The sequence below is a fragment of the Peromyscus eremicus genome, chromosome 9, assembly GCF_949786415.1.
Source record: "Peromyscus eremicus chromosome 9, PerEre_H2_v1, whole genome shotgun sequence".
NCBI classification, from domain to species: domain Eukaryota; kingdom Metazoa; phylum Chordata; class Mammalia; order Rodentia; family Cricetidae; genus Peromyscus; species Peromyscus eremicus.
This window is the reverse complement of record NC_081425.1, coordinates 26,680,130-26,701,926: the sequence shown is the minus strand read 5'-3', so window position 1 is coordinate 26,701,926 and position 21,797 is coordinate 26,680,130. Positions and strand designations below refer to the sequence as shown.

General features: G+C 36.2%; 1 pseudogene; it reads right to left on the bottom strand.

Moving 5' to 3' along the window:
* Positions 1-19,564, bottom strand: part of LOC131919821 (T-complex protein 1 subunit zeta-like) — a 49,297-nt pseudogene extending 29,733 nt beyond the window's left edge.
* Between the last annotated feature and the right edge of the window lie 2,233 nt (positions 19,565-21,797).

The following is a 21,797-nucleotide window of genomic DNA, read 5'->3' as shown; positions in this document are numbered from 1 at the left end:
CACACCTCATTGAACATGGAGACGTTGAACTGGTGCCTACACAGAACCTTAACCCAAGTTACTGCTGTGGATATCATTCTGTATAAATAAAACACTGATTGGCCAGTGGCCAGGCAAGAAGTATGGGCAGGACAAGGAGAGAGGAGAATTCTGGGAAATTTCGGAAGGCTGAGTCAGAGAGACGCTGCCAGCCGCCTTCATGACAAGCAGCATGTGAGGATGCCGGTAAGCCACGAGCCACGTGGCAAGGTATAGATTTGTAGAGGTGGGTTAATTTAAGTTATAAGGACAGTTAGCAGGAGGCCTGCCACGGCCATACAGTTTGTAAATAATATAAGCATCTGTGTGTTTATTTTATAAATGGGCTGTCGGACTGCCAGGGCTTGGTGGGACCCGGAGAGAAAACGCCAGCTACAGTTACAGTGTCTATGATATGAAAAAATACTCTGCAGACTACCAAAAGATAAATTGTACACCAACCCAACCACAAAACCTTTGATCTAAAATCTGTCCTGTTTTCAAAATATGCCTTCAAAGTATGCTAAGGCAATGGTGGCACAAATCTTGTAGAATTAACCAACTGATGTCTTGTTTGACTTAAGGCCTACTCTGTGAGATGTAACCCATATCTGACACTGCTTGGGTGATTAAGACCCAGAGTCTAGATATCCAAGAAACCTAGGGTAAAACCAAACATTACTTGTCTTAAAAGAAAAAAAAAAAGAAAAAAAAAGATGCCTAATGATATTTTGCTATGCTCATAGATTGCTGCCATATTCAGCCATCATCAAAGAGGCTTTCTTCTTCAGAAAATGGGAATAAATACAGAGACCTGCAGCAAGACATTGTGCAGAGGGTGAAACTTTGAAACATGAAGTTTTGAACAAGATGTCTCTATGAGATCTCTCCCTTCAGACCCAGCAAACTCTTTGGAAGAGGAAGCAGAAGGAGTTGGGGAGACAGAGGGTACTGAGGATACTAGAAGGACAAGACCATCTAAAATATCTGAGCAAAGCTCACATGAACTCACCAAGACTGAAGCAGCATCTACAGGGCCTACAGAGATCTGTACCAGGTCCTCTCTGTATATTTTTTAGCTATCAGTTTAGTACATTTATGGGACTCCTGAATGTGTAATGAAGTGATTCTTTGCCTGCTTTGGGGGAGGTTCTTTTATTTTTTATATTTTGTTGGATTTTCTTGTTCAACATCAGTATGGTTTTCATTTTATCTTATATTTTATTTATTTATTTTTTTGTTATTTCCTACAAGCCTGTTCTTTTCTAATAAGAGACAGAGAAGGAGTGGAATCAGATGAGAGAGGAGATATGGAGCAACTGGGCGGAGTGAGGGGAGGGGAAACGCTGTTTAGATTATATTATATGAGTAAAGAATCTATGTTTAATACAAGGGGAAAAAAGAAAAAAGGGAGAGGACAAAAAAAAAAAACTGCACCTAACATTTTCACCCCATCTTAAGAAAAAGAAATGTCTTTGAGTTTTAACATTCTTATTTACTGCTAAGAACATGTATTTGTGTGTGTGTGTGTGTGTGTGTGTGTGTGCGCGCACGCATATGCATGTAGGTGCACATGTGTGTAGAGAAGGGAAGTAAATGTTAAGGTTTTTCCTCTGTACTTTCTTGTTTAGTTTTTGAGGCAGAGTCTCTCACTGAACTGAAGCATACTTACTGATCAAGAATGGCTGGTCAGTGACCCCAGGGACTCCTCTGTGCTGCCTACCAAGCATGGGGATTACAGGCACACACTGCCGAGCATTTTTACACAGGCTGAGGAGGATAAGCCTCAAATCCTCCTGTTTGTGTGACATGAGTACTGACCGAGCAACCTTCCAACATTCCACTTCTTTTTGTGTACTCTGTTATGGCAGTTAACCTTAAAATCTCCTCTTTGAACACGGTATATGGCAAATAACAGGCCAGGTACTATCAATATATGTTGCTGGGTCCTAATGGCTCCCTCGGGGAAGGGGGTGAGAAGGCACAGAGTCAATTGTATAGACTCCTGGAGTCAGGTAAAAGGCAAACAGCAGTCATTTATTCAGCAATGGGGGAGACCCTTATATACCCTCTACTTATTACCCAGGATGCCTCCCAGTCAGGTGACATTTTGAGGGGCGATAGCCCCTCATTGCTAGGTATGATCAGGACTTCTGACAGCACCTGTTTCTAGGCCCTCAGGCAGACTCTAGGTTGACTCATCCTGGGCCTCATAGGCCTTATCTTCTTACAAATATATATCTTAGATCTATCTATCTATCTATCTATCTATCTATCTATCTATCTATCATCTGTCTATCTGTGTGTGTGCATTTGTCTGTGCATATATGTGTGTATGTGTTCATGTGCATATGTTTATATATATGTATATAAGTGTATCTTGCATAAATGTATATAGATGTGTATATGTGTGTATATGTATACATGCATACATATGTGCATACACATTTGTTTTAATGCATGCAGATATATAGATATATAGATGTGTGTGTATATATGAGTGTGTGTGATTTTATATATATATATATATATATATATATATGTATGTATATGTGTATATATATATATCATTCTGAAATCATAGAAGAGAAAACTGATTAACAAAGAGTTCAAGTAGTGTGTCCTAGGTCAAATATTGATACATGATAAAATGTGCATCAAGTCTCCATTCTAAAAAGCCCCATGATATGAATCATTTAACACAGGAATGCCTTTCTTTAAACTTAGTTAAAAGTTTGCTTTGTAAATAAGATTACTTGAAGTTAAAATGCTTGTAGGCACCATGTCTTTATTAAATACTTTGGACTGTGTGTTTTGATCAACAATGGTTGTTTAATGAGAGACTGTTCCTCCTGTGTCCCTTTACTTCTTAAAATCTATGATGCTTTCAGTAAGAAGGTATTTTCCAAAAATAATGTGACTGTAATTATATTTATCCAATGGTATGCCTTATTACCTCAAATCTAGTCTCAAAATCACACTTAATACTGAAAATGTCTACGTTTGTGTCTGCTGTGGTTTTTCAAGTTAATTGGTTTGCTCTCTAGCTTAAAAAGGTTATCCAATTTTCAGTCTACATTAAGGCAAAACCTGCCCTGGGGTTATAAAAATTAAATATATACCCTAGTAAGGTATCCCAAGCATATTTATTTATATGGGATATAAAAATAAAGAATCATGAACTCTGGGTTTTGGTACTCTGGATTAATCTATGACAGCCAAATTCAACACTATGTGCTTAATATCTACTAGGAACCAGAAAAGTACTACAGAAACTTAAATAAAGTTTTTTCTGTGATTCCTTGTTCTTAAATTTGTGAATGAGGAATAGAAGACTGACAAAACAGATGGGAAATAAATTGTATATGACTGAAATTAACTGCCTTTACATAATAATAATTAGAGGGATCTACAGAAACTTAATAGAGATGGAAACGTCTTATTAGCAAGAGTGTTTACAATCCTTCGATATTGACATTGTAGTCACACAATAAATGAAATAACAGATGATTTTAAGAAGCAAGCTCCCATTCAGTTGATACTGATTGCTGGAAGGCCTTGCTACTCAGAGGTCTCAGTCTGTTATGGCCTGGCAGCTTTTTTCAAAGCTCAGAAACATGGAAACTTCCTCCCCAGTAAAATGTCCTTCTCTCGACCTGCCCTTATCAGGAGAATGTCCCTGGTCCCGGAGGACTGACCTTATCTGAGAGCTGTCTCTAAGCCAGATGCCTGACTTATCTTTAGTGTGATGCTTGGCATAGATCCCTGCTAGAAGTCACCCCTGCTACATATGTGGTAACTAAGATTTGTGCTAGGAGCTTTGCTATAGGACCCTTCTGTCACATAGGAAGCCTTATGATAGGAGCGTGTCTCTTAACACAAATTAGATGATGTTGCAAACACTGTCCCCAGTCTTTCTGTTCCCTTTTCCATCTGGAACAAAGCAGAGTTGTAACAATTAACTGTCTCCTGATATAGTTGTCTCCCCCAACTCACAAGATGTCTGACCCTGCTCAATAGTTTGGGCTCCCTTCCCTGTCGTGGACAGTGGCTGGCGATACCAAGGAAGAAATGTAGCCACCACTGATAATTGCTTTTCTCCTCCAGTAGTGTTCATAGCAACCTCCAGCACTATGAGTGCTCTCGAGTCAAGTGCCTGCCTGATTTTTCCATGTTCCTTGACCTATACGAGACTAAAGGGGGCTTGGCCTAAGTGGGACATCTGTGCCATGCTCCCTAAACCTAAGGCTCAGAGATCATCATGGAAAGATTGAAAGAGCTAGAGAGAGTTAATGACTACAATGAAATCGTGTTTGAAGGACACAACAGTGCTGTTACACAGATGCTCTCTCAGCAGTTCTTAGAGCATACATGAGACTTGTTCAAGATTAAGCCAAGCAAAGTCCCATCAGGGGAATGTGAGATGGTCAGGATATTATATCCCTAGTTGAGGTGTTATTGGCAATACATAGGAGAGAAATATTCATTTCTATTTAAGGAGTTAGGCTTTGAGAGGGTACTGATGCTCCAGTAGATGGCCAATGTACCCATGAACATACAGGGAGCATTGAGAGAACTCAGTGAAGGGACATACATACACATGTGTGCAACTTCTGGGGGCGGGGAGTGGCTGAATGAAACTGCAATTGGACACTTAAGAGAAGGATTTTCTTGATATTTGTCACTTGTGAGTTGTCATTCTCCAGAGTCACCACGGAAACATAAACTTGGACATTCTCCTAAGGACTAAAGTCAGCTTTAGGAGACTTATTTATTCTTCAAGTTTGAAAATACTGAAATCATCAAGAGTGACAACATTTGCAAGCTCTTTAATTTTTTTTCTCCTTAAAAGACAGCACATATTTATTTTTATCTCTGAAATAATTGATCAAAATTCTATTTAAAAATTCTCTTTCTAAATGTAAATCATCAGCATGGTTGTATGAAGAAATGTGACTTGTCCTCTTCCATGTCATACTCATCACCACATACTTGTTTCAAGACTGAAGAAGTACAATGACAGGCTGTCTCCACAAGCCACCAGCCTTTGACATTCTCACAGGCTTAAGTCAAACCCCGGAGGGTATCCTGTGACCCATGTTTTCCATCCAAGCCTATCACATTGATGAATGCATAGGACTTTAAAGCAAGCCAATTATTTAAAATGAAAATGTCATACTGAGTAGTATTTGAGGGGAAGAATGCCATTTTAAGACTTTAAAACAATTTCTATATTTTTATTTTGTGTATGAGCTGAGTTTATTTATTTTGCCTAAACATACGAACATGTTCCACCTGTGTGCTTGGTGTACTTGGAAGCTAAGCGGTTGTTGGATATCCTGACACTGGAAGTATAAAGTACTGTCAGTCACCATGAGGTTCCTAGGAACTTAGCTTGGGTCTTCTGCTAGAACAATGGTCATTCAACCACTGCACCATCTCTGCAGCCCCTGACTTTAACAGGAGAAAATTAACTATGAAATGTATGTGGGTTATTCAGTCATTTTCATGACTATATTTGTGCTGTATGTGTACGCGTTGCACGTATATATGTTGGGTGGAGTCCATGCCCATGTGTGGTATGTAGAGGCCAGAGTGGGACATCTAGTGTCCTCCTATATAGTCTCTGCCTTATTGTCTTGAGACAGGGTTTGTCACTGAAACAAAAGCTGTCATCATTTTAGACAGGCTGGCTGAGGAGCAAGTACCTCTGAAAACCTATCTGTCTCTGCTGTGAGTGCTGAGATTCCAGTATCATGGAGCTGAGGTCAAACTTTTGGAGTGCTGGGAATTCTGATTCAGTTCTCATGATTGGGGAGGAAGTGTTCTTAGGGACAGTTTGTGTTTAGTGAAAATGCATTGTGCTTCATTGTTGCAATATTGTGTTTTCTTGACGAGCTCAGTGAATCGTGATCAACAAGTTTTGAATTTAGCAGCTCAAGGAAAGCTTTGTGTCTTCACAAATTGTGTAAACACCAATGGTCTTAAAAAAGGAGCAAGTGTTTTAAAGTAATCTAACAGGAGGCACCTTCTTTAGTATTATAATTAATGAAGATTGTATGAAATTTCAAATATAAAATTTTTAAATCTTTTAAAACAACCTCCTTGAAAATTTATATCTAATTTAATGTAAAATTCTAATTCTAACATTATTAATGAACAAATAATATCCTAAAAAATAAAAAGTCAATGAAAATCCTATTCTAGAAAGAGATACAAGTTCTTAAACATGTTGAAAATAACAACTGCATTGATAATCTCTAATCTTCCTTAACCTGATCTTCACTGGAATAAAAAGACAGTATGTATTCAGTCACAATGCCTTGCAGCCTATAGTCTAACTGAAAGACTGTGGAAACTACAAAAGATGCCCTGGGGAAGTCTGTTAGAAGATATCAATTAATATGAATTGTCAGATTGTTCTTGTTCAATACACCACTGTTTTCACAGTCAGGACTATTGAAATGTTAATAGTGTAAGAACCTAGAATTTAAAATGTTGTAAAACTTAAAAAAACATACCATAATATTTTTTATTAGAGGAAAATTTAGAATTGATTCACTTTTATCTCATAAGTGGAAATTATGAAGTGGTAAATAGGCTCTCTTCTTATCTGATATTAAAGATTATGACACATTGAACTGGTGTAAATTGTGTGGGAAATGCAGGGAACTTTCATAAACTGAATAATTCTAAAAATTCCAGAAGCATGTTCTTTAAAACTCAACATATCTCTGGACAGAATTTACAGCATTTTCTAGAATTCCCAAAATGGAATAAATTTATTTATTGCAATAAAAAGAACAGGTGTGACACATCCATTTAGGCCCCACTAAACAATTTCTAGGGGTGATTAGATTTACCACATTTATGATTAAAATGGTCTGTTAATCAAGGACAGAGGAGCATTGTTGTTAGCACATAGTAAGTGGAGCTTGTTAACATTGATAGTATTTTGTGAGAATAAACTGATTCACGTAGGAATTTTACCAATGAAGAAAAACCTGTTGAATAGCTCATCATTTCACTTGTATCACCAAGAACTTGAAATATTATCTTTCAGTGATACTTTATTGTGTATGCCATGCAAATTTACTAATCCTACAATAAAACCCTCTCTATGAATCATGCCCATTTTTAAACATGTTTATATTTAAAATGTATCTAAAAGTATTTAGTTATACTATGCAATAGTTGATCCATGAATATCATTGTTTTGTGTTGGATAAAAACAAGTATTTTTAAAAGAAACTCATGATAAAGAAAGACATGCAGTCATTAAGATGAATAAATACAGACCTTTCATAAGTTTTGGAATTTTATAGCCACTCTCTTTTTCAATGGTGCTTGTCTAAAAAGATACAATCATTCCAGTAGCTATTAAAAGTAATTAAAGTCCTCAGTTTTGAAAATCAAATATATGACTCAATATTCATTACATTAGATAGCACTAAAATATGTAAATAATTTAGGATCTAGGAAGCAAAGCAATTAACTATACAAGAGTATACTAGTGTATAGAGATGTAAATATTACTCCAAATTGAGTTTACCAAAAAGAGAAAGAGATAGATAATGAGTGGGATGCTGTGGGATGTTCTATATGGCAAATGTGTTGCTCTGATTGGTGAATAAATAAAACACTGATTGGCCAGTAGCTAGGCAGGAAGTATAGGCAAGACTAAGAGAAGAGAATTGGGGAAAATGGAAGGCTGAGGTGGAGAGACCTGCCAGCCACCGCCATGACAAGGGAGATGTAAGGTACTGGTAAGCCATGAGCCACGTGGCAACTTACAGATTAATAGAAATGGGTTAATTTAAGATAAAAGAAGTAGATAACAAGAAGCCTGCCATGGCCATACAGTTTATAAGTAATATAAGCGTCTGAGTGATTATTTTATACGTGGGTTGTGGGACTGCGGGGGCTTGGTGGGACCTGGAGAGAAGCTTTCCAACTACAGTGGGAGATGACCAAGTTAACAAGAGTGAAAGAAAAAGAGACGGAAAGACAGAGACAGAGAGAAGGAGAACTACAAGCAATGAGAGAAAAACACACCAAAGTGATTGTCCAACTCCAAATGATTAGCCTTGAAAACACACATATCAGTAACATTATACATGCTGAGCAGGTTGTATTTAAGCAAATATGTGTACACACACATAAGTATGTATGTAACAAGAACTGATTTTTGTTTTCAAAAAAGGCCAGGAATCTCAAAAATAGTAAGGGGGCATTGAGGAGTGTTTGGAGGAAAGAAAGGGAGACAGAAGGGATTTTACAATATAATCTCAAAAATTAAACAAGTTAAGTTTTAAAAAGAGTTGAATAATGGCGTGCCATGCAGCAGTGGCCTAATCAGAAACAAACTGAAAGCTTGTTAATAATTAAATCGAACTGACACGTGATTCTAAAGAAAACATAACAAAACTCTCTGCATATTAACAGGCAATATTCACAATTATCTATGGTGTAATATTGGGAAGTGTATATAGCTGGAGATAATTTTAAAGTCAGTCTCAAAAAGATAAATGTTGTATATTTTCTCTTGTTTGCAGTTCCTAGATTTTTATGTGGATACACAAATGGATGCATGTACATATGACATAAAGGTAGAGTTACAATGTATAGAGGACAAAGAGGTCTAATAGGAGGAGATAAAGATGGGGGGGGATTATTGGGGGAAGACAGTGAACAAGTAATATATATTTTATTTATAATGTGCTTATGAAACGTAGCGTTACTTAAATGAAGAAAAGGTTACATAAATTTGAAAGAGAACAAGGAGGGGTGTATGGGAGTGATTGGAAAGAGGAAAGGAAAGAGAAAGTATATTTATATTATGATCCCAAAAATAAAAAACCCAATAGAAATGGAAGGATATTCTTGTGTTTTATTAATTCAGTGACATGCCCACTCAAATAAGAATTTTAATTCAACATTCAGAGGGAGTATTATGAGAATAAAGTTTCAAAGTCTATCATGGCAACTTCATTCTAGATTTCCTTATTCTTCCTGTATACTTCTTTTATGTGAGAGAGTTACTTATATAAAATTATATAAGTGTGGTGACTTCAAGACTTACCTGAGGTTTGTGTACAAAACTGACTTAGGAAATGATTTCTGACAGAAATCCCTTTTGGATAAAATATGGCAGGTGATCTCTCAAGACTTTACCTCAGTGGGATTGGACCTTCTGTGATACTCCAGGTAACATTATAACAGCTGTGGAACAATGTAATTCTTAAATGTCAATTCTTTTCACAAGGAAGGGGGTGTATAGATGTATTTAAGAAGTATTAAGTAGCTCTCTACACTCTTGTTCAGTGCAAAGTGATTGGTACAAGCCCCATATCATTATCCTACAATGCAAAACTGCCCACACTTAAAATTTTTTCATTTGTCTAATCAAAACTCTGGGCTAATTTAGGTTTGTAATTACAATTTAATAAAGAAATATGAGCAAGATATAGTACCAGAGTTAACCCTTCCTTACTTTTAATTAACCACACATGTGTGTGCTCTGCCTCAGGATCATGTCCACACATGGTGATGTTTTTCTGTGTCGGTTAACCTCAGGTTCATATTTAACACCTTTAAACTTAAAAGAAAAACCTAAAATTTACATATAAAATCATAAGTTTGAATTATATGTACATTTTGCCATGACTAATATTACTCAATTAACTATCTGTTCTATGATGTTCAAAAATTCTTTAAGAATTTTGAAGATTTCAGACACTTGAGGTTGCATTCGTGATACTGTGGTGCCTGAGGAGAGAAAATGTAGAGTTTAGGGCCAACTGATACTGCACAACAAGACCTTGTTTCACAAATGAAAACGTAATGAAACAAACAAGAGCAATAAAACAGTATTGAGTGTTTTACAATAAATATTCTGTGAGTGCCTTTCATGTGTCTTGTTTAGATTGGTGGCTATTGTGAAAGAATGAAATAGAATAATACACGTGAGAGTGGCACCTTTGAATTTATATCTAGAATTATGTTTGTGAACTGGTAGCCACTGCCCCGTACTAATGAATAGAAACAATTTTGTCTGGTTTAGCATGAGATGCCTTTTGTTGTTTTAAAACTTTGCCTGTGTATGTGAGATGAGCAGATTCTAGAGCAGAGAGAGTGATGGTAGACATATTACCAAGTGCCTAGCACATAAATCAGGAGTCTCTTAAAACCCAATATTATCTTAAGCATGACTTGAAGTTATAAAATGTAAGTTATGTCATCTCCAACATAAAATATGTTGTGCAAAGAATAATCTTGTTGGTGTTGTTTGTAAATCTATAATAGAAAAATTATATGCAATATATAAATTATGGATTTTCTTCCCAGGTGGTTAATATTGTGTGGTATATAATGAGATTCTGATTTAGAGGAATGAATATTTCCCACAAATTAATCTTTCTCTTTTCGAACTGAGAAAACTGCTAAACATGTGCAATCATCTTGGAGTTCTACCATCCCTGAAATTATACATTTCTGCCACTAGAGGACAATGTTGCTCTTTCCATAGATTGTGAGGTGCCTTTCTCTTTTCCTTTCTATTTAATATGTTTGGATTTTTTTTGTTATTTCAGTTCATCAAATGGTGATAGTCAAGTCTGAAATGTATAATACTTGAAAACTGTGAAGATATTTGAGAATAAATATATTCCATATCCATATTTTTTTAAAAAAGAATGTGTAATATAAATAGGATGAACACAATATGTAAATCTGTGGTAAAAGAAACAAAGAAGGCAACAATAGATATCAGTACAGGAAGCTGACATCTCTTTATTCAACATGCTCTTTCATTCATTATTCACACATTGAATAGATAATTTATAAATATTCTCTAAGTTTAATCAATGAAGGAAAATACTTAGAGAAAATTCTATGTAAAACTTACACTACTTGGAGGTCATGTCTGTTGAAATTTCTAATAAACAGAATAAAACAAATAAGAAGCATTAATCTCATCAACAAAGCCAAGTGTTCTAGAATATTTTACTCCTTAAAATATGTCCTAGATCAATTGGCCTTTAAGGGATTTCAATTTCTCATTTCTATAACATTTAGGATATATTCCTGTCATAAACCACATACCACACTAATTAAGATTTTACTTCTTTTTAAATTTGTTTGAAAGCAAATAAAAATACTTTAAGAAACCTACCAAAAAGGTTTCTAGAGCAAAGAAGTTGCTCTTCTCTTCTTGTTTTTAATCCTTGCTTCCTCACACAGATTAAATCAGCAGCATTTCTTGATGCTTTCCTAATTTCTCTCTGTCTTCATGAAAATTCCTAACTCCAGCCAAAAAAAAAATAATATTCTTCTTTATAGTTGACCAAAGTCAAAGTGTGTGTGTGTGTGTGTGTGTGTGTGTGTGTGTGTGTGTGATATTCATGTGTGCTTGCATGTGTAGTTGTGTTTAGATCTGCATGTTCATGTTTGTGTGTGTTTGCATATGTATTTGTGTTGATTTCTATGTGTATGTTTTTGTCTGTGTGTGTGTGTTTATATAGATTTGTATGCATATATTTGTGTGTGTGTTGTGTTTCATAAATTCTGTTAGATAACAGAAGAATCAAAGGGATGGGCAAAATAAATAGATTTTCTGCTTATATTAATACCTACCCACTGAAGTGGCCATTAAAACCATGCTGTTAAATGCAAAATGTTTGACTAAAAAAGTTTCACTTTTAAAGCGAAATTCCTTCTAGAAATACCAAGAAAACTATAGGTGATGACAAGTTGAAAGTCTATCTGGTAGATTCAATCGAGGCAGGTCCAGTCCCCTCCTCCCTTCGCCCAGGCTGAGCAAAGTATCCCTGCATAGGCCCCAGGTTCCAAAAACCCAGCTCATGCACCAAGGACAGGTCCTGGTACCACTGCCTAGGGGCCTCCTAAGAAAGAAAGAAAGAAAGAAAGAAAGAAAGAAAGAAAGAAAGAAAGAAAGAAAGAAAGAAAGAAAGAAAGAAAGAAAGAAATTCTATGTGAATCTAAACTAAGTATGAGCACTGAATATATGTCTCTAGTTCTTCTCCTCCTTTATCATTTTTCAATTAAAAACAAATCAAAATATGTTGGCATTATTAAACACACACAGGAACTTGGACTCCCACACATTTCAAGCTTTGCTAAGAAGAAGCATAAAGCACTGTAGCCCGTGTCCCCAGGAATTCGTATCTGCCCTACTAAACACTATATAGTTTAATGCTTAGGAAACGGCTTCAACCTATCTAATGAAATCCTACTTCTTTAAGGACCCAGGCAAGTACTTCCGTACTACACTCTGCTTCCCTTCGTCAAAAAATACAAACATTTCTACCAAGTAAGAATGTTCTTTTCTCCAATTTACAGGATAGTTAAATTGTTTGTGTACTCAACTAATATGCCAAGATATGAAAATTGGTGTGACAATTTAGGTTCTTATTTGAATAACTGGTATAGGCAACTTTCTTGGTTTGGGGCTAGTTAATTTTATATGCTGAGAGAGTTCCAAGAGATAACAGGAAGAGTACAGACAGGAATAGTGAGAAGATGGACAATGTAATTTGAATGAAAAAGATATACGGTGATACGTTTCCTTTCAAATTACCTGACAACTCAAAAGACATGAGTTATATATTAAGGAAAGAATGTAGTCCAAGACAGGCTATTCTTGCAGGCCTGGGACTCTCATAGATAAATGGACAGCTTTCTACACTATGGAAGTTAGATATTATATTCAAGATAAAGGGTTTGATTGACAGATCAGTATTCAAGAAATACCTGACATATCAATAACTTCATGCAAATAAGGAAAGGCATCCGGAAGTCATTACTTGACATTAGCTTAGGTGTGGGCCTGTAGAACTAAAATCAAGTGTGTTGAAGAGCTTAAGATTTCCATGAAAATACACACTTGTTACAGAAGTTACTTACTTAAAACAAGATAAAACTGATACAACTATCAATAAAATGGAACTATTTCTTTCCTTATATGATTTGTGAAACAGTGTCTTAATTTTTTTAAATAATTGGTCCATAAGAAAAGTACATTGTAATAATATTGTATTTACAGAAAATATTTAAAAATTAAATGTTTAGTTATTATGATGGTGTTCCTCACTAATAAATGTTAGAATTTTTTTTAATTTTTTGTACCTTTGGTGTTACACATTTTGGTTTACTAATATTTTAATAATAATATACCTGTTTCCACAAAATAGTAATCTACATTCTTTACATTTTTAATAGATTTAAATTGAGAGAAAAGAATTCTTAAAACTTATTTGTTAAAATTGTACTGTTTCTTCCAAAGCAACTCCCTTCCCCTTTTCTAAGTTTCAGATAATATTTGTTGACTTTGTTCTTTAAAATATTTGGTAGTTCCATCAGTTTTCTTGAAATTTTAAAATGTGTTGACTATAAAAACATTTACCCACATCAAATCAGACAGTCCAGTATGAACACTTTTTATGGCATTGCGTTCTCCTTTATGTCGTAGGACTGGGCTTGAAGCCTGGTAACTAGAAATTGCTAGTTCCACTGGAACAATTTCTTATAAAAGGAGCTGACGTCTATATAAATGCAGAGTGCACATGTATGCCAGAAACCATTAACCTTTAAACCTAACCCAGCTCCTCCTGAGCACAATCATTTATTTAGTGTTATCAAGTTAACACTAACTGAATCATTACCATTTTGTAGGCTATGAGGAAAAATTCCAACTATAGAGGTATTTGTGTGAGTTTTGCAGCATTTGATCTTTTCGCCTGTAATTATTTTCCTATGGTTCAAGAACACAATACTTAATGCTTTTATATAACATTATTATATTTAATTATTTTTCACAAGAGTTTATATGGTCCTCTACATTCCCTCTAAGGAAGACACTAATTTCCCTGGCTCTTTCAGAGTCATTTTAATTTTCTAAACAATTCAGTCCCAAACTACAGCAATTCAAAATATGCAGACAGAATTTCACCATAAGTCCCCTCATTTTCTATAATATTTTACATGTGGAAATATGACTTGCTTTGTATGTGTATGCTTGAATGTGGGCTGTACAATTATAAACAAGTCCATATAACAAACATTGAGTTGGAACTGATGAGGCTATTAGCTAGACAGCTCTATTCCTTGAGTATAAAGAAAGAGTTTCTTGTTGGAAATAGTTTCAAAGGCTTTTATGAGAAGTGATTGTTTGTAGAATATTTGCAATGTTTTATTTTTCAGCCTCAAATCATTTTCCAAAAGACCAAACTGAACAACTTCTTAGGCTGTCCCAGTGTGATTACAGCATCAAATGGCCACACCAAACCAATACGTTTAATTACATACTAAAATTTATTTGGATCCCTTAAGTACAATAACACAATCTCACACGAAGATAGCTCTACTTCAGACTTCCTCAGATCAGCTTTTGGTTATTACGTTCATTGTACTTCAGTTCTTCAGTGCATCCAGACCGACTAGAAATTCCAGTAAAGAGAACACCAGATGGCAAAGCAATGCATAAGATTTTTAACAATATCTGACATTCAGACCAGCAAAAACCACCATAATACATCACTAGACACAAATCAAAATGACTCGGTGAGAAGCCACAAAAACTCTGGATGGGGAAAAGTGAATCACTCACGCACACATTGTTGGTGGCTATGTATTAGGAGTTGGATATAAAATGCCCTATACAATCTCATGTGTTGACAGTCTGGACCCCAATGTGGCTGCCTTCAATAGTGGTTCCTTGGACCACTGGGGAATGGTGGAGACTTTAAGAAGTGGCACCTAGATGAAAAGAGTGGGTCCCTTGTAAAGTGATGAATTTACCTTGAAGGCTAACTTTTTCTTCTAGACATGTTTGACCCTCTCTTTCATTCCTGACAACCAGGAGAAGAGTTACTTTGCTCAACCATGTGCTCCTCCTCTCGTGATGGTGTTTCTCAAGTCAGGATCAATGGAACCAACTAACCATGAACTGTAAACCCTGCAATATAGGACTCACTCAAACATAGTTTTTTCACTTAAGTTGATTTCCTTAAACACCTTTATAGTAGCAATGATAAGTATGTAATATAGTGAAATTATTTTAAGAAAGAGTATTGTGAAATGTTACCCCATTTAGTAATGTGCACATTGGGAATGTACAAGGCCTATGCTAGGGTCACCAGCACCAACATAAAAGCTAGACAGTATGCAAATATCTAACTCCAATGTTAGGGAAATTTAGAGGGAAATATCCCTGAAATTCATTGATAAGTCAAATTGATAAGCTTCAATTTCAGTGAAACTGTGAGTCAAAAAATAAATTGGACAGTGGAGGAGACAAACTAAGGATATTATGCTCTGGCTTCATGTGAATATGCATCTATCCTGAGATTTTAGAGGTGGAGTAGGCAGAAGGATCCTAGGCTCAAGGTCATTCTGAGCTGTGCAGCAGTTGGAAATCAGCTTGGGCTAGAGATTCTGGAAACAAGGCATTGGTACTCTCAGGATAATTAACATCAACACTTAATTGTAGAGTTCAGATGCAGCTTAGTATATAGTCCTTTTATTAACAATGTTGATCATTTAATTTAGCACAAGTGTCAAAATGGTTTTGCAATCAGAGCTAAAGAACTTTGAAAGAATTTGATTCAAAAATGCTCATTCTGTCCAGTGTTACTTGTACGTATGTTTTCAGAGCTGACCATTTGGTGTTAGACAACCAACTGGTATGTTGTCCTCTAGGGAAGACAATTTATCCCACTGTCAGCATTTCTTAGTTGTCTCTGTTTCTTTGTGTATTTAGAAATGCATGTGTGCATGTGAGTGTGTGCGAGTGCGTGAGTGCGTGTGTGCGTACGTGCGTGCGTGCGTGCGTGTGTGTGTGTGTGTGTGTGTGTGTGTGTATAAAACAAAAATATGGAAAAATACAGGCCATGAATTTGAATGAGAGCTAAAAGGACTATATGGAGGGCTTGGATAGATGAAAGGAAAGAGAGAAATGAAATTATATTATAATCTCAAAAAATAGAATAATTTTTAAAAGTGCTCATTACAGGGCCAGGAGTGATGGCTCAGTGACTAACTGCTTTCTCAGAGGACCCCTATGTGGTCTCAATTACCTATACTGCGAGACTGAAAACCACCTATATCTATAGCATCAGATGATTGAACACCCCCTCCCTAGCCTCCATAGGCAGTTGTACACATATCACACACATACACACACACACACACACACACACACACACATACACACAATAATGATTCTACAAAATGCTCATTTCAGTGCTCACTAGAAAAGATGTGCAGTTCAGATTTCTTTTGATGTGTCTTATGAAAAATATCCATGATAATGAAAGAAAATATAAATTTTCATGTATAATTGCATATTTACACTAAGTAACAACTAAATGCATTTGTGCTTTCAATTATTATCATTGCCTGAAAGTCAAATATAGCCAAGTTAACAAAGCAAGACAGACTGGCAATCTGTCACCTCATTGGCTAAATTATATTCCAAAAGAACCACTTTTAGCTTTATACTCAAGGATCTCTTTTGCTGTGGTCATGTTAACCAGGTAAGAAATAAATACTGACTCTGTGGAAGTAACTTGAAAAGAAATATATACGCACAATCATTGAAATGCTTTGCTGTTTTGGATGAATATGTTATTAATTGTATTACTAACATAACAAAAGGAATGTTGATGTCATTGTTTTCTTCTCTCTTGCTGTGATAAACACAATGACCCAACAAACTTAGGGAGGAAAATCTTAAATTCACCCTACACTTCTTGGTTCATGACTGAGGAAAGTCAGGGCAAGAATTCCAGCAGGAAAAGAAGCAGAAACCATGAAGAAATGCTGCATACTGGCCTACTTTTATAGCTCATATTAAGCTATCTTTTTGTTTGTTTGTTTGTTTTGTTTTGTTTTTCGAGACAGGGTTTCTCTGTGTATTTTTGCGCCTTTCCTGGAACTCGCTTTGGAGACCAGGCTGGCCTCAAACACAGAGATCCGCCTGCTTCTGCCTACCGAGTGCTGAGATTAAAGGCGTGCACCACCACCGCCTGGCCTAAGCTATCATTTTTATACCTTCCAGTACCACCTGCCTATGTATAGCATTTCCCACAGTAGACTAGACCCTGCCACATTAATCAGTAATTGAGAAAATACCCCACAGACTTTTGTTTAGGTCAGTTCGATGAGGGATTCCCTTAATTGATGTTACCTTCTCCTTGGTAACTCTAGTTTGTGTCCAGTTGACAAAAGCTAATCACCATAGTCGTGTGTGTGTGTGTGTGTGTGTGTGTGTGTGTGTGTGTGTGTGTATGTATATATATATATATACTGTGGTGGTATTGTGTTCCCCAAAATATTGTGTACCCTAATAAACTTATCTGGGGTCAGAGAACAGAAAAGCCATTAGATACTTAGGATAGGCAGTGGTAGCACACACCTTTAATCCTTGCATTCCAGAGGCAAAAATCCATCTGTTCAAGGATACAACCAAACATGATGACTCACGCCTTTAATCCCAGAAAGTGAGTCTTTAATACCAGGGAGTGATGGTAGAAAGCAGAAAGATATATAAGGCGTGAGGATCAGAAACCAGAAGAATTTGGCTGGTTAAGCTTTTAGGTTTTGAGCAGCACAGTTGAGCTGAGAGCCATTCGGATATGAGGACACAGAGGCTTCCAGGCTGAGGAAACAAGATCAGCTGAGAAGTTGACCAGGTGAGGTTAGCTGTGGCTTGTTCCGTCTCTCTGATCTTCCAGTGTTCACCCCAATAACTGGCTCAGGTTTGATTTTATTAATAAGAACTTTTAAGATTCGTGCTACATATATGTATATGTAAATAAAGGGTTTCACATTGTCCACTCACATTTGCTTCATTATAATATACATTTATTAAAAATTTCATTTGTGTCTGACATTTTGAATAGTTTATAGTATTCTGAACTGTGTTTATCATTTCTTTAAGAAGAGCAAGAATTGTTGAGACCATGATTGGAAAAAGCACAGGGACAAATAGCCAAACTAGTGGAAACACATGAACTATGAACCAATAGCTGAGGAGCCCCCACCTGGATCAGGCCCTCTGAATGGTGAGACAGTTGATTAGCTTGAACTGTTTGGGAGGCACCCAGGCAGTGGGACCGGGACCTGTCCTTAGTGTATGAGTTGGCTGTTTGGAACCTCGGGCCTATGTGGGGACACTTTGCTCAGCCTGGGAGGAAGGGACTGGACCTGCCTGGACTGACTACCAGGTTGAGCTGAATCCCCAGGGGAGTCCTTGCCCTGGAGGAGATGGGAAGGGGAGGTGGGCTGGGGGGAGGTGGGAAGGGCGGGAAGAGGGAGGACAGGGGAATCCGTGGCTGATACATAAAATTAAATCAAATTATAAAATTAAAAAAAAAAAGAATTAAGGATACCCTATCTTCCTAGCATAACATTAAATTAAATTTTTATTGCTTTTCTCATTACCTGACCTTTTTTTCTGTTTATTTATGAACAGAATTTTAATTTTGTATGTACACAAAGCTAGATCAAAAAGTGCCAGTCATACATATATATGTCTATGTATATATCTATGTATATGTAGTGAGCATATATGTGTATATATAGTGAGTATTTGTATGTATGTGCCTATGTAGCAACAATTAATGAAAATAAGGCCATGAAATTGAAAGATAGAAAGGGGGTTTTGTGGTAGTGTTTGGAGGAAGAAAATGGAAAGAGAGAATGATATAATTATATTATAATCTCAAAAATTAAAGGAAATAATTTACAAAGTTCAGAAACTTCACTTTTCCTGATGTCAGAAGTGTCCTAATTCCTGAAACAGTCCTTTACTGAGGGTGGACCGTCAGATATTTGGTGACAGCATGAGTAAGCAGAGATCTTACTAATAGCTACTTACGTGAAACGGGCAGTTTGAGAAGAGGAGTGTTAGGAGGTGATCTCACAGGACGAAATCAGGACACCTGCTCTCAGATTCTCCAGCGGTCTACTCAATGACGTAGGTAAGCCACCAGCCTTCATTCACCCTCAGTTTCTTCCCTTCTTTAGTGAAACTAAGAATACCTTGCATCATGTCTGCTCATACTCTTGACAGATTAGTGGGTGGAAATTGGATCAGCTCTAAGCACCTGCCACCTGTGATGTACAGAACTAGACTACAGGCACTTGTGTCCCTGAATCTGCTTCTCTCAGGCCAATTCTTTCTGTTCTGACTTTTGTGTCTGTGTATTCGTGTGTGTGTGTGTGTGTGTGTGTGTGTGTGTGTGTGCATGTATGTTCTCTTTCATGTTTGAAGGTCAGAGGTAGAATTTAGGACGTGTTCCCTTAATTGCTTCTGTATCTTATATTTTGTGACAGGGTCCCAAACCAGGAGCTGACTGATTTGAATGTACTCTTTGTCCACAAGCTCCTGGTAGCTCCATCTTGTTCCTACCACGAGTACGTACAGAAAAGGTGTGAACTTCTGCTCTCGACAAGCACTTGGCTTCTGAGCATTTGACCGTAGTTCCTCACACTTGTGCAGCAAGCGCTTCACCCGCTGAGGCATCTTCTCAGCCTTCTTTTCTGACTTTTTATAAAACATAAAATGTGGTTGTTCTTTAGAGGTTCATAAAAATAATGCGTACTCGTAGGTAAAATGTCAGGCACCTATTTAAAGTTCAGATCGGTATTCGCTTTCGGCCCATAGATGGCAGCAGTGTACCAGACCTTACCTAACTTTCTACCCGACTCTGCAAAGTTCTATGTATAGTAAATTCCATATTTTCTTAACAATAAATGGAAATTATCTAAGAGAAACTCTACCACCAATAGAATATGAACAAAAATACTTCTAGCAAATCTGCTGTCAGTTCTCTCGCCCTTTATTCAGTGAACTAAAGGTTTCTTCAGTTTGCCCGGCGTGGGAGTCTTTGTCATTTTAACTGCAGGCCACAATAGATACCGATAAAAATAAAACTCTTTTAAGATAATAGCAATTCAAAATAATACCAAGAAAATGCCCTGTCTTTTAGTAGTGGCTATTAAAAATGGATTAATACATGCAAGCGGTTCTCTTTTATTTGTTTTAAAAAAATTAAAAAGACGGGAAAGCAGTGGCACACAGAAACCTTTTATACAGGAAGAATAGAGGAAAGTAAAGAAAGGAGATTTCCAGATTTAGACACAGAAGACAAAGCAAATCAAGAGCCACCGGCCCATGGGAGACAAGGAGCGCTACAAGAGGAGATTGGACTGGAGGAATATAATAAATCTAAACAATGCCTCACACTGTCACAGCACAAAACATTTTGGGCAGCTATTGAATTTTCTGTCTATGAAATTCCTTATCACGTGTTGAATCATATTAGTTCATATTTTTTCCCTTTCTAATTTAAGAGTTCATTATGAACGCTGTGGAAAATCACACCTATGTTGAGAAGACACTCCTGTTCCTGTGACAGAAATTTATTTTCATTTTTAATCATGAGAAAAAAAAGGACAAGAAAACAATTTTGTGTTATACAACCCGTAAAAGGTGAAAATATTATGTGTCATGCTGTCATTCCTAGAGTATTAATAAAATGATTTGGGGTGATTCATACACGCATTTTATCAGTAATTTGAAAGAGAAAAAGAAGAAAGAAGCAAGGATACAAGGAAGATGAAAGGAGAAAATGAGAGAGAGAGAGAGAGAGAGAGAGAGAGCAAACACCGATGAAGCTCCTGAAAAGGAAAATATTGTAATTGTTCACAAAGTTCAAAGTAAATTTCCGAAGCAGCCTGCAGATGTGGGGTTTACTCTTCTCGGGGCGGGTCTTTCAGAACTGGCTTACTTAGCTCTGACTCTAAAATCCCTAAGTCCTGTAAATCCTCCAGGGCCCTACTATCTAATTATTTTGGGTATCCTGTGTTTCTACTCAATAAAAACTACCTTATTATTTGATGACTTTTCTTTGACATCTTTGAAGACTAAGTTCTGCTCTGTTTGGGGTAAATTAAAACAACAACAACAAAAATACAACAAAACAGAAAGCATCTATTTCCATTTTCCCATAGTTCCTAATGTGGACATTTATTTTCTATCAACTGCACAAGTGGTCAAAACACTGTTTTTTTCTAAATGAATTTATGTTTATTTAGCAACGGTACAGATTGAGAACCCATCTTCCTGCAAGCCTTTGCCATTTATTTTATCCTATAATGAGACTCATGTGATAACAAAGATGATTTTCAAAAATTTACTACATGTCATCAGCCATACATGTTTATAATTTTATTTGCTTATAAAAGACAAAATTGACATTGTCATATTTTTACATTGTTCTCCATAAATAAAATAAAACTAACTGGTTTAAGAAAATCTATAGAGAATGGAAAATGTGATATTTGGTAAAGATTACTGTTGTGCATGGGCCATAATGTATGTTTTTTTAAGTTTACATTTTTTAGTACATCTATACATTAACATGGCACCAAATATTTACATTACCTCTACCAGGGAAACCTTTGGAGAAGTACCAAGCTTTTTGGAAAACACTTTTCAGAAAAATTAACTTTATTAAATCTTGTCCATCTTTAACAAGTGTTCACTAGAGTTAAAAAACAAAAATAAAAGAGAATAGTATGTGTCCTTTGTATTAAAATATATTCCCAAAGCAACTTCTGGAAAAATATAAACTAATTATGCTTTTGTAGCAAGATTAAAATATTGCTTCTAGGAGTGTTTCCACGTAAGAAATGAGTTTTAGGAGAGTATTTCATTAAGAACATTTATTGCCATTTATAGATTGTCATTTTGA